This window comes from Primulina tabacum, chromosome 1, assembly GCF_025594145.1.
Source record: "Primulina tabacum isolate GXHZ01 chromosome 1, ASM2559414v2, whole genome shotgun sequence".
NCBI classification, from domain to species: Eukaryota; Viridiplantae; Streptophyta; class Magnoliopsida; order Lamiales; family Gesneriaceae; genus Primulina; species Primulina tabacum.
This window is the reverse complement of record NC_134550.1, coordinates 16,605,905-16,620,971: the sequence shown is the minus strand read 5'-3', so window position 1 is coordinate 16,620,971 and position 15,067 is coordinate 16,605,905.

Here is a 15,067-nt window from a genome sequence, read left to right as displayed (position 1 = left end):
CGTCCCAACTCTGCTCCTCTACTAGGAACAGCCTAAGTAGGAAAATAAAATTTTTCTTCTACACGCTGCTCCTCTACTAGGCGATGTCTTAGTAGGAAAATTTTCATTTTTCTCTTGCACGCTGCTCTTCTACAAGGCACAGCCTAAATAGTAAAATAAAATTTCAACGCCCTCAAAATACAACAACATTTATTAACTGAAAAGAAGAACTAGATTTTATTGAATTCCAAATGATTACATAGGAAAATTCGAAATGAAATACATCAGCAAGCAAATCAAGGATAATATTTTCTAAGATGATAAGCGTTCCAAGGCCTCTTCAATGCCTTGCCTTGCGCATTCTCCAAATAATATGCTCCAGAGCTCAGCCTTTCGATAACTTTGAAGGGACCCTCCCACTTTGGGTCCAACTTTCCTCTCTGCTCGTCTTGCACCCTCCTCAGGACCAAGTCACCTACCTGGAAGTTTCTCTGAATGACCCTTCAATTATAAGACTGTGCAATGCGGTTTTTATAAGCTTCCATGTGAATGCTAGCAGCCTCTCTCTTTTTTTCCAGAAGATCAAGGTCAGTGGCGCGTCTCACACCATTGTCCTCGTCGTAAAACACTACCCTTGCTGATTCCAGCCCGATCTCAGCCGGGAGCACTGCCTCATTACCATAGACCAAACTGAAAGGAGTCTCTTTGGTTCCTTCTCTTGGAGTAGTTCGGTATGCCCATTAGACACTTGGTAGCTCATCCACCCAATTTCCCTTAGCATTGCCAAGTCGAACTTTCAGACCCTGCACCAGCGTCCGATTAGTCACCTCCACCTGCCCATTACTCTGCGGGTAAACTACAGATGTAAAGACTTGTTGTATCTTCATCTCTTTACACCAAGCTTGGATCTTAGCCCCTTGGAACTGTCTCCCAATATCAGATAATAAATCTTCTAGGCACCCCATATCTGCACACTATACTCTTCCACAAGAATTTCAGGACGTCATTCTCAGTGATTCTGGCCAAAGGCTCTGCTTCCACCCATTTCGAGAAGTAATCAACTGCCACCAATAAGAACTTCTTCTGAGCAGGAGCTATAGGAAAATGCCCCACAATATCCATTCTCCATTGGTCAAAAGGACAGGCGACCGTGATAGCCTTCATCATCGCGGTCGGCCGATGATGCAAACGGGCATGACGTTGACAACTATCACAAGACATCACTAACCCTTGAACATCATGCAGCACTGAGGGCCAACAATAACCGGCTAGCAGCACCTTCCTTGCCAACGCATAAGCCCCCAAGTGATTTCCACGGCACCCCTCATGAACTTCTCGGAGTACATAATCAGCCTCTTGATAACTCAAGCATCGAAGAAGCAGCCCCGCAAAAGACATTCTATACAACACTTTTCCGACCATCACATAATGTGAACACTTTGTCTTCAACTTACGAGCTTCGTGAGGGTGATCAAGAAGCTTTCCCTCTTTCAGGTAGTTAATTATGCCAGTCCTCCAATCCTCCTCCTCCTCATGTTCAACTGCGGGCGAACTCGTGTGAGGTGTGAGTTTAACTTGAAATATCACATCTCTTGTAACGTACCGTACTTTTTACTACTAAAATTTGCGGAAGAATTAAAAATTTTTCTTAAATTAAACGTGAGCATTCAAAATTCGATAAAATAAACTGTACGTCTCAACAAAGATCTAAAATAGAGTTTGACAAAAGTATTTGAACATTTTCAAAAATCTTAAAAACATGGCGGTTCTCGGGTTTAGCCTCCCGCTCAGTCCAAGCATGCTCCTAGGTCCCCACCTCCTGTCTCCTCATAAACATCCTCACCTGCATCGATCAAGTTTAGTGAGTCTAAAGACTCAACACGTATAAATTGGAAGAAACAAGTACTACATAATAAGATCACATGCAATTTTAAAATAGGGCATACATACTTTAAACTTGAACTTGCAAGATAAAACTTGAACATATGTACATGCATGCTTAGACGTGCCAAAAACTTTTCTTAAACATGCTTGCATACTTGAACATACTTAAACATACATGCCTTCATCATTTTGCGTAGAGGATGTTTCAAAGCAAGTGACCCATAACATAATTCTCCTTATCAGACTAAACCACAGTACTGGGATGATAGGGGCGAACCCACTGCCACATACATGAGATCCCCGTTCATGCTTTAACAGGTGGATTGGTCCCCGTTCATGCTTTAACGCTTTCCAATCCTGATCTAAACCCGTTCGTGCTTTAACGGGGTGGAGAGGTTCTCGGCCACGTTCACCGACTTTCAAACCCATTCATAATTTGGTCACATGACATTTAGCATACCTCAAAAACTTGAAAATAATTTTCTTGCACGTCACATACTTACTTGGCATTGAGGGATTCGTTGGACTTCGATTGGGGCCGTTTCTGCACCTACTAACTTGAATTCAAATGCTTAACTTGCATAACTTAGACGTAAATACCATGCTTACTTCCGGGCTCATCCAATTCCTTAGGGCGTTCTAAAATTCCCATGACTCGGTCTTGTAAATAATTGTACTAAACCATGACATCAGACCTCAAAGCATACTATAAAACTTCTCCCAAAATAACAAACACACGGAACCCGTGCCCAGGTCCGGCTCCGGGTCCGTGTCTGTGCGGTGAAATGTGTCATGAACAAAAGGGAAGACACGGACCCCGTGCTCTGGTCCGTGAGGGGGTCCGTGTGTGTACGCAAACTTGACACCTAGAAGAAAACAAAGGCACGGACCCCGTGCTCTGGTCCGGGTGGGGGCCCGTGTCAGTTCGCAAAAGGACACTCAAGAAGGAACGAAGACACGGACCCCGTGCCCGGGTCCGTGAACTCTCGGTGGTCGCGAACTCACGAAAAATCTGTACACGCCAAACTTATCATTCTAGACTCGATTGTAGGGACCATGAACCGACACCTCGAGACTCATCCTAGCATTCCATAAGATCGAACCAAACTTGTAAAAACACCCAAATCAACGGCTTCCACCTTACGACACGTACAATTCAAAAACGTGGCAATTGACACCAAATCAATTCCTACGACTTCTAGTGTATTCGAGTGCCTATCGACACTAAACGACATATCAAGTGACAACCAAACATCATACTAAGCATACCTAGATGCAGCAACGATCACCCGTCGATCTCTAATGAAGCCTGCAACAATAAAATCTCAAGAACACATCAATACATAATTTTCTGAAAAACGAAGTTTCAGCAGTCCCACGAAAAACGTCATAACTCACTCAATTTTCATCCAAAAATTTCGAATTTACTGTCAAATCGAAAGTGTGAAAAAGTTCTACAATTTTTGTGTTGAAAGTTTTCTCCAAAACATGACTGAAAAATCTCAGCATTTAAAAGACAGCAAAAATCGAAAAATTTAGATCTAAAATGGTTTCAAAAGTGTTCTAAACATAATTGCTCAAACTTCTACGCATCACACATGTATTTTACGCATAAATAACAACACAACGCATAATATGACGAGATCGATGCAGCAATAACAGAATATACGTGCCTTTTGATATTTAAAACTCACGCTACGGCAATACCGAAGCGGAGACGGAGCGAGGCTTGATCCGGGATGATGGTGGCTCGATTTTCTTCGAAGAAAACCAACGAAATTTGCTGGAAAATCTAAGGGGGAAGGGCGGCTGCTCTAGGGAATATGAACCCTAGTTTCTCTCCTCTCAAAATAATAAAATTCTGAATTTGAAACGTGTGTGTGTGTTATACGGTTTGTGTGTGTGTGTGTGTTAATTAGGAGAAAATTAGTGCTAAATTGACAATTAACAAGGTAATTAAAAAGGCTAATTAAAATCCCACTTAACATGTTATTTATAATGCTAATAAAATGCTAACTCATTAAATTTTATAAAATCTTCAAATTTTAAAATAAAATGCCCCAATCCCAACTTAAAATAAAATACCATCATTTAAAATATTGCCAAAAATCGTCACCGGTCTCTTTCCTCGATCCCGCCTCGAATATCGCCTGAAACATGAACTCGAAAAAACATTTTAACGTGCATCACATAAACATAAATATTTAGAAACAATGTATTTAAATAAATCAAGCATGGCTAAAACTCAATTTAAACTTAAATAAATGCTTTAATAATTAAATAAATGCATGGGTTATACGTGTACTGAATTTGGGCATTACAGTTCCTCCCCCACTTATAAAAATTTCGTCTTCGAAATTAAGTCTTACCGAACAACTCCGGGTATCGGTTCCTCATATCCGCCTCGGTCTCCCAATTGGCTTCCTCTACTGATTGATTCAACAACCGGACTTTGACCAGATTGGTCACCTTGTTCCAAAGTCTACGCTCCTGTCTGTCTAGGATCTGGATAGGTCTCTCCTCATAAGACAGGTCTGGAGCCAACTGTAACGGTTCATAGCTCAACACGTGTGAAGGATTAGCTAGGTACTTCCTCAGCATCGAGACGTGGAACACATTGTGTACCCCGGCCACACTCGGCGGAAGGGCAACACGATAAGCTAGTGTCCCAACTCTGTCAAGGATCTCGAACGGCCCAATAAACCTTGGACAGAGCTTGCCTCTTTTCCCAAATCTCATAACACCCTTCATGGGTGCTATCTTTACACAAACGTGGTCACCTACGGCAAACTCGAGGTCTCTCCTCCTGTTATTAGCATAACTTTTCTGACGACTCTGGGCAGTCTTCATCCTGTCTCGGATCTTGACCACCACATTTGCAGTCTGCTGAACTATCTCCGGACCAAGTTCTGCTCTTTCACCAACCTCATCCCAATGAACTGGTGATCTGCACTTCCTTCCATATAACGCCTCATAGGGAGCCATACCTATCGATGATTGGAAACAGTTGTTGTAGGTAAACTCCACTAGAGGTATCTTCGATTCCCAAGTCCCCTAGAAATCGATCATACACGCTCGCAATAAATCCTCCAAAACTTGAATCACTCACTCAGACTGGCCATCTGTCTGCGGGTGAAAATCTGTACTGAATAGCAACTTCCTCCCCATGGCTGCATGTAGACTCTTCCAGAAGGACGATGTAAATCTCGGGTCTCTGTCGGACACAATAGAAACTGGGATCCCATGCAATCGAACTATCTCCTTGATATAAAACTCCGCGTACTGCGTCAGGGAGAAGGTCGTCTTCACCGGCAAGAAATGCGCTGACTTAGTGAGTCGATCTACTATAACCCAAATAGGATTGGATGCCCTGACTGACCTTGGCAAACCAACTACAAAGTCCATTGTAACATTCTCCCATTTCCACTCTGGGATGGGGAGTGTCTTAATCAATCCTGCTGGCCTCTGATGCTCTGCCTTCACCTGCTGACAAGTGAGGCATTCAGACACAAATCTGCGGATGTCTCGTTTCATCCCTGGCCACCAATACTGAATCTGCAGATCCTTTTACATTTTGGTACCTCCTGGGTGAATGGAATACGGAGATGCGTGTGCCTCTGACAGAATATCCTCTCTGATCGTATCAACACTAGGAACCCACATTCTACCTCTGTATCTCACAATACCATCTGACACTGTGTAGAGCACACTACCCTTGGCTTCATCCTTCAGCCTCCACTTCTGCAACTGCTCGTCTGAAGGCTGGCCCGCACGAATACGGTCTAGCAAGGAAGATTGGACTATCAAATTAGACAGCCTTGGAGCTCTGCCCTTGCGGTAAACTTCTAAATCAAACCTCTGAATCTCAGACTGAAGAGGTTTCTGCACTGAAAACTGTGCTACAACTGCCAATTTCCTGCTCAAGGCGTCTGCGACGACATTAGCCTTTCCCGAATGGTAGATAATCTCGTAGTCGTAGTCTTTCACCAATTCTAACCACCGTCTCTGTCTCATGTTCAGTTCATTCTGCGTGAAGAAATACTTGAGACTCTTGTGATCGGTAAATATCTGACATTTCTCGCCGTACAAGTAATGTCTCCAAATCTTCAATGCAAAGACAACGGCGGCTAGTTCCAGATCGTGAGTCGGATAATTCTTCTCATGCACCTTCAACTGTCTGGAAGCATAAGCTATCACCCGACCATGCTGCATCAACACCGCGCCTAACCCGAGCTTAGATGCATCGGTGTATAGCACAAAATCACCTTGCATCGTTGGCATGGCTAACACTGATGCTGAAATCAAAGCTTGCTTCAAAGTATCGAAGCTCTTATGACACTCGTCACTCGACACAAACTTAGCATTCTTCTTGGTCAGCGAAGTGAGTGGCACTGCTATCGATGAAAACCCTGAATGAACTTACGGTAGTAACCGGCTAAACCCAGAAAACCGCGGATCTCAGAAGCATTCTTCGGTTCAACCGATTCCTTAACGGCTGCCACCTTCGCTGGATCCACCTCAATTCCACTGCTAGACACTATGTGACCCAAAAACGCTACCTTTTCCAACCAGAATTCACACTTACTGAACTTCGCAAACAACTTGTGACTCTGAAAGGTCTGCAAAACTGTCTTCAAATGCTGGTTATGCTCCTCATGGCTCTTCGAGTAGATAAGATCGTCGTCAATGAACACTATGACGAATTGATCAAGGTAAGGCTGAAAGACTCGGTTCATCAAGTCCATGATAATTGCTGGAGAATTCGTCAGTCCGAACGGCATCACTAGGAACTCGTAATGCCCATATCTGGTCCTGAAGGCTGTCTTGTGCACATCTGCCTCTTTCACCTTCAGCTGGTGATACCCTGATCGAAGATCTATCTTAGAAAACACCGTGGCTCCCTGCAACTGATCAAACAAGTCTTCGATCCTAGGAAGTGGGTACTTGTTCTTTATCGTTACCTTGTTCAACTCCCGGTAATCGATGCACAGTCTCATGCTCCCATCTTTCTTTTTCACAAAAAGCACTGGTGCTCCCCATGGCGAGAAGCTGGGGCGGATGAATTCCTTGTCCAGAAGCTCCTGTATCTGCTGTTTGAGTTCTAACATCTCAGCTGGAGCTAATCGGTATGGTACCTTAGAGATTGGCATTGTACCTGGCATAAGATCGATTGCGAACTCCACCTCTCTCTCTGGTGGTAGACCTGCGACGTCGTCAGGAAAGACGTCTGGAAAGTCTCTGACTACTGGTACATCTGATATAGACGGAGCGGGTGCTTCAGATGCTGAAATAATGCTGGCCACGAAGGCCTGACACCCCTTAGAAATAAGTTTCAGCGCCTGCATGCAGGAGATCATGCAAGGGAAACTTCTCCACCTGTCTGGCTCAAAAAGAAACTGCTCCATTCCCATCGGTCTGACCAACAATGATCTCTTCTGAAAGTCAATCAGAACTATGTTCTTTGTCAACCAGTCCATACCCAAGATAATGTCAAACTGTGGCATCGGCAATATTATCAGGTCTGCATACACCAAGTAACCCTGCAATTCTAGATCAATGTCTCTGACCACGCTGGTAGCTACCAATTCTTCCCCTGATGGGACTGTCACTGAATAATTCACATCAAGGCTGATGGACTTGATGTCCAAATGATTAGCAAAGGTCTCCGAGATGAATTAATGAGTGGCCCCTGAATCTATCAGGGCCTTCGTGGATAACCTCTTGATGAAAATGTTTCCTGAGGGACGTTAGCACAACACAAAACTTATATCCCCACTATTCTAACATTAACCTCAACATAGCAGAAAATTAATATCCCAAGTCACGTAAAAATATCACTATCACACTAATAATCCCAAATAAAATTTCAACATGCAAGGCACGAATTTAAAATTGTACTGAATTAAACAAGTTACCGGTTAACAGACAACAGTGTAGTATCTGGGTTCGCCTCTTGTGCATGCATGGCGAACACTCTGCCCTGGGTTGGCTGCTTCCACTGTGGGCACTCCTTTAGCATGTGGTCAGTTGCTCTACATTTAAAACATTTCCTAGATCCCCATAAGTATTGTCCGGGATGCTGACGATTGCATTTTTGACACACTGGAAAGTTCCCTGGCTTCTGAAGCGCCCCCTGCTGTTGGATTAAACCCTTGCCCTTTGGCGGTCCTTGATATGGCTTCTTCCCTGGCGACCCCTGATACGGTTTCTTAAACTGGGGCCTCTGATGCTGCTGCTGCTGGTGTTGCGGTGGTGCCTAATAGGGCCTCTTGCCCTGCCTGTCCAACTCGATATCCCTCTGATCCTGCTCTGCCGCCAATGCTCTAGATACGGCGACTGCATAAGTAGTAGGACCAGCAACTCGGACATCACGGCGCAAAATCAGCCGCAATCCATCCATGAAATGCCTCAACTTACTCTGGGCATCGTTAGCTATCAGGGGTACGAAATGACACGCCCTCTCAAACTTTCTCACAAAATCTGCCACGCTGCTGTCTCGCTGTCATAGCATCATAAACTCCCTCGTCAATCTGGACCGTACTTCCTCAGTGAAGTACTTTGAGTAGAAAACCTCTTTGAATACATTCCAAGGCAACACTTGTAAGCTGACTGCCACTGACGCACTCTCCCACCATAATCTGGCGTCCCCCATTAGAAGGAACGTGGCACACCTGACCCTATCCGCATCGGTCAGTTCCACGAAATCAAAGATTACCTCGATGGACTTAATCAATCCCTCCGCTATCATCGGGTCAGTGGAACCCGAAAACTCCTTCGGATTCATCCTCCTGAATCTTTCATACACCGCCTCCGGTCTGGGCCTCTCCCCTGCATCTACTGCATTCTGGTTCCTCGCGAACTGTGCGAAGAACTGCGTTATACCTGCAAGCATCTGTGCCTGCATGTCCGGAGGTGGAGGTGGAGGAGCGTCTCTTCTCTCCTCTCGAGGCTCTCGGTCATCATCCCTTGCTTCACGGTCGATCACGCGTTAGGAGGCATAATGTTCCAATAATTTACCCAACACGTAAGCCCCACATGCATGAACATGATATAAACAACATAAGATGCACGTACATTGAACTTAAAACAGGGGCATGCTGAAATCATGACTTATTGCTTAATACATAACATAATTCAAAACTTTAAAACTTACAGACTTGAGGTGTGACTTCGTGAGCTTCTTACGACTGGCAGTAGGCGTAACCCTTTACAAGAACACCGCTCTGATATCAACTGTAACGTACCGTACTTTTTACTACTAAAATTTGCGGAAGAATTAAAAATTTTTCTTAAATTAAACGTGAGCATTCAAAATTCGATAAAATAAACTGTACGCCTCAACAAAGATCTAAAATAGAGTTTGACAAAAGTATTTGAACATTTTCATAAAGACTTTAAAACATGGCGGTCCTCGGGTTTAGCCTCCCGCTCAGTCCAAGCCTGCTCCTAGGTCCCCACCTCCTGTCTCCTCATAAACATTCTCACCTGCATCGATCAAGTCTAGTGAGTCTAAAGACTCAACACGTATAAACTGGAAGTAACAAGTACTACATAATAAGATCATATGCAATTTTAAAAAAGGGCATACATACTTTAAACTTGAACTTGCAAGATAAAACTTGAACATACATACATACATGCTTAGACGTGCCATAAACTTTTCTTAAACATGCTTGCATACTTGAACATACTTAAACATACATGGCTTCATCATTTTGCGTAGAGGATGTTTCAAAGCAAGTGACCCATAACATAATTCTCCTTATCAGACTAAACCACAGTACTGGAATGATAGGGGCGAACCCACTGCCACATACATGAGATCCCCGTTCATGCTTTAACGGGTGGATTGGTCCCCGTTCATGCTTTAACGCTTTCTAATCCTGATCTAAACCCGTTCATGCTTTAACGGGGTGGAGAGGTTCTCGGCCACGTTCACCGACTTTCAAACCCATTCATAATTTGGTCACATGACATTTAGCATACCTCAAAAACTTGAAAATAATTTTCTTGCACGTCACATACTTACTTGGCATTGAGGGATTCGTTGGACTTCGATTGGGGCCGTTACTGCACCTACTAACTTGAAATCAAATGCTTAACTTGCATAACTTAGACGTAAATACCATGCTTACTTCCGGGCTCATCCAATTTCTTAGGGCGTTCTAAAATTCCCATGACTCGGCCTTGTAAATCATTGTACTAAATCATGACATCAGACCTCAAAGCATACTATAAAACTTTTCCCAAAATAACAAACACACGGACCCCGTGCCCAGGTCCGGCTCCGAGTCCGTGTCCGTGCGGTGAAATGTGTCGTGAACAAAAGGGAAGACACGGACCCCGTGCTCTGGTCCGTGAGGGGGTCCGTGTGTGTACGCAAACTTGACACCAAGAAGAAAACAAAGGCACGGACCCCGTGCTCTGGTCCGGGTGGGGGTCCGTGTCAGCTCGCAAAAAGGACACTCAAGAAGGAACGAAGACACGGACCCCGTGCCAGGGTCCGTTTCCGGGTCCTTGTACTCTCGGTGGTCGCGAACTCACGAAAAATCTGTACACGCCAAACTTATCATTATAGACTCGATTGTACGGACCATGAACCGACACCTCGAGACTCATCCTAGCATTCCATAACATCGAACCAAACTCGTAAAAACACACAAAGCAACGGCTTCCACCCTACGACACATACAATTCAAAAACGTGGCAATTGACACCAAATCAATTCCTACGACTTCTAGTGTATTCAAGTGCCTATCGACACTAAACGACATATCAAGTGGCAACCCAACATCATACTAAGCATACCTAGACGCAGCAACGATCACCCGTCGATCTCCAACGAAGCCTGCAACAATAAAATCTCAAAAACACATCAATACATAATTTTCTGAAAAACGAAGTTTGAGCAGTCCCACGAAAAACGTCATAACTTACTCAATTTTCATCCAAAAATTTCGAATTTACTGACAAATCGAAGGTATCAAAAAGTTCTACAATTTTTATGTTGAAAGTTTTCTCAAAAACGCGACCGAAAAATCGCAGCATTTAAAAGACAGCAAAAATCGAAAAATTTAGATCTAAAATGGTTTCAAAAGTGTTCTAAACATAATTGCTCAAACTTCTACGCATCATACATGTATTTTATGCATAAATAACAACACAACGCATAATATGACGAGATCGATGCAGCAATAACAGAATATACGTGTCTTTTGATATTTAAAACTCACGATACGGCGATAACGAAGCGGAGACGGAACGAGGCTTGATCCGGGATGATGGTGGCTCGATTTTCTTCGAAGAAAACCAACGAAATTTACTGGAAAATCTAAGGGGGAAGGGCGGCTGCTCTAGGGAATATGAACCCTAGTTTCTCTCCTCTCAAAATAATAAAATTCTGAATTTGAAACGTGTGTGTGTGTTATACGGTTTGTGTGTGTGTGTGTGTGTTAATTAGGAGAAAATTAGTGCTAAATTGACAATTAACAAGGTAATTAAAAAGGCTAATTAAAATCCCACTTAACATGTTATTTATAATGCTAATAAAATGCTAACTCATTAAATTTTATAAAATCTTCAAATTTTAAAATAAAATGCCCCAATCCCAACTTAAAATAAAATACCATCATTTAAAATATTGCCAAAAATCGTCACCGGTCTCTTTCCTCGATCCCGCCTCGAATATCGCCTGAAACATGAACTCGAAAAAACATTTTAACGTGCATCACATAAACATAAATATTTAGAAACAATGTATTTAAATAAATCAAGCATGGCTAAAACTCAATTTAAACTTAAATAAATGCTTTAATAATTAAATAAATGCATGGGTTATACGTGTACTGAATTTGGGCACTACATCTCTAGTCTTCCAACTTCCCTTTGCCCCAGCCATTTTGGCTAGAGTGTCCGTCTTTTCGTTTTCTTTCCTGGGAATCTGTTCAAATGTAATCTCTGTGAATTTCTCTCTGACTCTATCCACTTCTTGAGCATACTCAATAAGTTTTTCATCTTTCACATCATACGCTCCCTTCATCTGTTGTGCTACCAGCTGTGAATCAGAAAAAATAAGTACACGGGTAGCTCCCACGTTCCTGGCGGCTCGAAGTCCTGTCAACACAGCCTCATATTCTGTCTCATTGTTGGATGCTCGAAAGTCCAACCTTACCGCTAACTTCACCTCCTCTCCAGCTGGTGAAATCAGCACCACTCCCACCCCACTTCCCTCCTTCGAAGAGTAACCATCCACATATACTTTCCAAGGGTCCTCATTTTCTTGATGCACGGTCTCAGCCAGAAAATCGGCTAAGGCTTGCGCTTTAATAGCTGTTTTCGGCTCATAATTGATGTCATAATCTCCTAGCTCAGTAGTCCACTTAACCAAACGGCCAGACATATCCGCATGAGTGAGGATTCTGCCCAATGGACTGTTAGTTAGCACCACAATTGGATGAGATAGGAAGTAGGGTCTCAAGTGCCTCGCTGTCATCACCAAAGCCAAAGCCAATTTTTCCAATCCTGAGTATCTGATCTCTGCCCCTTCGAGTGCATGCGAAACATAATAGACGGGCTGTTGAATCGATCCCTCCAGCTTGACAAGGACCGAACTCACAGCTTCCTTGGTGGCCGATAAATATACCCACAAAGGCTCATCTGCTGCCGGTTTGGCCAGGACAGGCAGCTCAGCCAGGTACTTCTTTAACTCTCCAAAAGCTTTCTCGCAGTCTGGATCCCATTCAAACTTCTTCGCCTTCCGCAAAGTCTGGAAGAACGATAAGCTTCTGTGGGCGGACCTCGAGATAAAGCGTGCCAAGGCATCAATCCTCCCTGTCAACTGCTGAACATCTTTAGGTCCCCGGGGAGAGACCATATCTTGGATAGCTTGAACTTTCTCGGGGTTGGCCTCAATCCCCCTCTCTGTCACCATATAACCCAAAAACTTTCCACTCCTCACCCCGAAGATACACTTCTGAGGATTCAACTTCAGTCCATAGGATCTGAGGGTGGCAAAGGTTTCTACCAAATCAGGTATGAGCCGGGATGAGTCTCTTGATTTTACCATGATGTCGTCCACATACATCTCAACATTCCTTCCCACCTGCTCAGAAAATACCTTATCCATCAGTCTTTGATACGTGGCTCCGGCATTTTTGAGTCCGAAGGGCATGACCATGTAGCAGAAAGTTCTTCAGAGGTGATGAAGCTCACTTTAGCTTGGTCTTCCACAGCTAAAGGGATTTGGTGATATCCCTGATAAGCATCACATACACAGATATTGATGTCCCGCTGCGGAGTCCACCAACTGATCTATCCGGGGCAGAGGATAACAATCTTTAGGGCACGCCTTATTAAGGTCTCTGAAGTCCATGCACATCCTCCATTTCCCTGAACTCTTTGGAATAAGGCAACATTCGAGAGCCAAGTAGGAAATTGTACCTCTCGAATGTGCCCAGCCTTGAGCAATTTTCCAACCTCATTCTTTATAACTCTATCTTTCTCGGGCCCGAAGTGTCTTTTCTTCTGTTTCACGGGACAAGAATTCGGTAAGATGTTCAATCGGTGTTCTGCTACATCTGGGCTCGTCCCTGTGAGCTCTTGGGCTGACCAAGTGAACCCGCTGAGATAAGCTTGTAAAAAAGTAATGAGTTCTTCCCTGACCTTTGGGTCAAGGTTAGGGGCTATTCTGAGTGTCTTCTCATCGGGCCCTAATGTCACAACCTCCGGCTTTTCATCCATCACCTCCTGAACCTCCCTCACTACCACGGGCAACCCGCTTCGCCCCCTTCTAATCATATTGACCTCCACACGCGCCCTCTTCACCTCTTCTTTCATTATCCCTTCATAACATCGTCGAGCAACTTTCTGGTCTCCACACAAGACTCCCACCTCATTCCCCACAGGAAACTTCAACTTCTGATGATACATGGAAGCTACGGTCCTGAAATCATTTAAAGCTGGCCGTCCCAGGATTACATTATATGACGAGGGGGTATCCACCACGGTAAATGTTATCATCTTTGTTACCCGCCGAGAGTCACGTCCTAAAGATAGGGGAAGATTTATCTGACCCAGCGGCGGAATGGCATGGCCCGCGAACCCATATAGAGGAGTGGAGACTGGATCAAACTCGAATCCCTCCACCTTCATCTGATCCAACGTGCTCTTAAATAATATATTGACAGAGCTCCCATTATCGATGAGGATCCTTGTCACATCGTAGTTGGCAATGGTGGCCGTCACCACCAAGGCATCGTTATGAGGAGCCACGATGTCTCAAAGATCTTCCGGCCCGAAGCTGATGACAGGATCTTGGGGTAAGTCTGCACCCCTGGATATTTCGAAATTTTCCAACCTCCTCCCATGCGCTTTTCGAGCTCGCCCAGAATCTCCATCCGTGGCACCCCCTGAGATCATGTGAATCATTCCTCTCATGGGGTGGTTATCTTCGTCTGCTCTTCTCCTCGGCTCGACAGGTTCCCGAGGAACATCCTGACCCCGCATTTCTCTTCTCGGCTCTCCGGCCCTCTGGTTGATCCAAGGAGGACCTCGACCTCGCCTCGGAGACGGGCGAGGTTTCGGTCAATCCCCGGATGAGGATCCCTCTCGTCTGTCCATCGGAGGCATCCTAACACCGCCCTCCACTCTCTGCGACTTCTCCCACCTCCCACCTCCCCTCTGGCTCCCTCACCTCCATTACCTTATCGTGATTCCTGCTTAAAGAGACATGTGATGAGAATGGTCCTCTACTTCTATTTCTGTCTTCCTCCTTCTCCCCTGAACCTCTTTTCCTACCTCCTCTCTCTACTCCCTCCATCCTACTTTCCCCGGGCCGCTGCTCAGTCCTTCTATACCATTGGGCATCTTCTAGATTTACATACTTCTCCGCCCGAGCAAGCAAGTCATCATAGCTCGACGGAGGTTTCTTGACCAGTGATTTAAAAAACTCCCCTCCTCTCAGGCCTTGGGTGAAAGCACTTATCATGATGTCCGGGGTAGCAGCCGGTATCTCTAGCGTTGCACTGTTAAAATGCTAGACAAATTCTCGCAAAGTCTCAGACTCTTGCTGTTTCATCACAAACAGGCTCAAATAATTTCTCTGATGTCTCTTGCTGCTGGCGAACCGGTGCAAGAAAGCAACTGAAAAGTCCTCAAAAGAACATATGGAGTTAGGCTGCAAGATGTTAAACAACTGCTGGGCTGA